At 43.9% G+C, this 2198-nt stretch overlaps 1 pseudogene; it reads right to left on the reverse strand.

Annotated features, from left to right (window-relative positions):
• Window positions 1-1133: 1133 nt before the first annotated feature.
• On the reverse strand, window positions 1134-1845 carry LOC118849149 (annotated as a pseudogene).
• Between the last annotated feature and the right edge of the window lie 353 nt (window positions 1846-2198).

Consider the following 2198-nt stretch of genomic DNA (forward strand, 5'->3'; position numbering starts at 1 on the left):
AAGAGTTTGATGTCATATGCTATTTGGTCGTTAGGGTTACTATGACCTCCATTTATCCCCATCAAATTGAAATATCCATTACTTATTTAAATAACTGAAATAAATACATCAGTCATATCATGGTCCTCTTTCAGACATACAGATGGTCCCTAAATGTCATCACATACTTCATATGTAAAATTGTATGTTTTCTTAACTACCACCACCATGAAACAAAAACAAACAACGCTAAAAATCTTAGAACTCAGAAATTTAAAATTGTTGTACAACTCATATATGTGATGTGAAATGGGATTCTCTGAAATGAATCTTATTGTATGTATTAGGCCTTTAAATCACATACCAAATTATACACACACACACACACATATACACACACTTATCTATATACCTATATCTCTCTATATCCATAACGATATCTTTCTATATATTTATATGTGCATACCTACATGCACATAAAGAGGTAAGACAGCTTTGGATAGCTCAGTTATTTTTAACTTCCTCTTATGACAGAATGCCATAAACTCTATTATAGTAGGTTATAAGTTCCCTTCAATTTTGTCAACAATTGCTGATAGCCATGTCAGTCTGAAGAATCTCCACTCTTATCTTGGCATGTCTGAAACTATCTTGAAGTTCATCATTTCCAATTTCATAATGTGTGATAGCGCAAAGAAATAGCACTTTCTATCCTCAAGTGTTTAGATTGTGTTGATTTTTGAAAAGTACTTTATCTACATGGTAGGATGAATATGCTGGAATCCACATGCATATGAAAAGAACACAAGTCAAAGACTTTACTCATATGGAGCATTAAAAAGAAAAACAAATGATCCTGGCTATTAGATAGAGACTACCAATATTCAAGTGAAATATCATGTGTGAAGCGTACACATTTTAGATCTAACTTTAGAACAGCCAGCTTTTTGGTATTTTTTTTGACAGCACTGAAAATTGATTTTTAATGATAAATTACAACTCAGACACAGGGCGGGTAATGGGAGGAGAGCTGGATTGTCTGTGGGGTTGCATTACATTGATGGTCTCAGGGGCTGGGGCTCCAGGCCCAATGCCAAGTCTTGCCAAGAGGCTCTCAGCCTTGGGTACTGGCGATCTGGGAGGGCAGCAGGGCCTCTTGTTGCAAGGGAAGCAGTAGGATGACTTCTTTAAACATAGTGTTGCTGTTGCTGCTGCTGCTGCTGCTGCTGCTGCTTCTTGGTGGCGGCCTTGCTGACCAGGTCCTTGGCCTTCTCCGTAGCTGCCAGAGCAGTTTCCTTCACCTTCTCAGTTGTTTCCTTAACTGTTTCAACAAGTGTCTTAGAAGGAGCTTCACCTTGCAGCTTGGCCAGTATGTACTCAAAGCCTTTGATGGTCTTGGTCACGTTACTTTTGAATCCACCTAGGCCGAACTCCTGCACAGCTCTGGAGACACCAACAAACTGGAGGAGACCCAGGCCTCCCGTTGGATTTCAGTCCAGCCACTGTTTTCAGGGTTCACACAGTAAACACATCTTTCCTCCACCACCATCAGCCAGGCATAGTTGACGTTCCAGGTGAGAGTGGTCATGGTCTGGTTCTGTGGGTTCACGATAGAGTCCTCGAGGATGTACACTGAGTAAGCTACATCAGCAGGAAAGAGAAGCGCTCCGCCCGGCGGGGCATGCGGTTGGTCTTAGTTAGAAGCCGCCTGGACAGCAGCTTCCGATCGGGAGTCACCTCCCGGTGCACGATGTCCTCCGTCAGCACATGCTTGCTGCAGGGGTTGCGGTAACGCTGCCAGAAGGCAGCAAACACTTGGTCCCAGGAGCTCCAGAATACGCTCTGCCCCAGGAAATACTTCTCCATCGGCCCTGCGGGGGTCGGGGTCGGGGCAGTGTCAGGGGGCGCACAGCATGGGGAGTAGGGGAGAGATGGGTCGCCGGGCTCGCGCTCTTCGTCACCGTCCCAAAGCCGTCGTCGCCGCCGCGGTGAGGGGGTGTCCGGCCGCTCGGCACAACAGCCAGTTTTTAAAGGTATAAATTAAAGCAATAATCTATCTTGGCAGACATAGACATTTACTTGCCTGAATTTGGGTGCCTTAAAAGACATTCTCTTGTGGTCTCCTCTAAGAGTATAGTCCTGGCAAACACTATTCTCAAAAAAAAAACATCACTCTTTTAAGGAAACATATATGAGGTAATGAGATATGATTTTGGTAT

The sequence above is a fragment of the Trichosurus vulpecula genome, chromosome 4, assembly GCF_011100635.1.
Source record: "Trichosurus vulpecula isolate mTriVul1 chromosome 4, mTriVul1.pri, whole genome shotgun sequence".
Taxonomy (NCBI): domain Eukaryota; kingdom Metazoa; phylum Chordata; class Mammalia; order Diprotodontia; family Phalangeridae; genus Trichosurus; species Trichosurus vulpecula.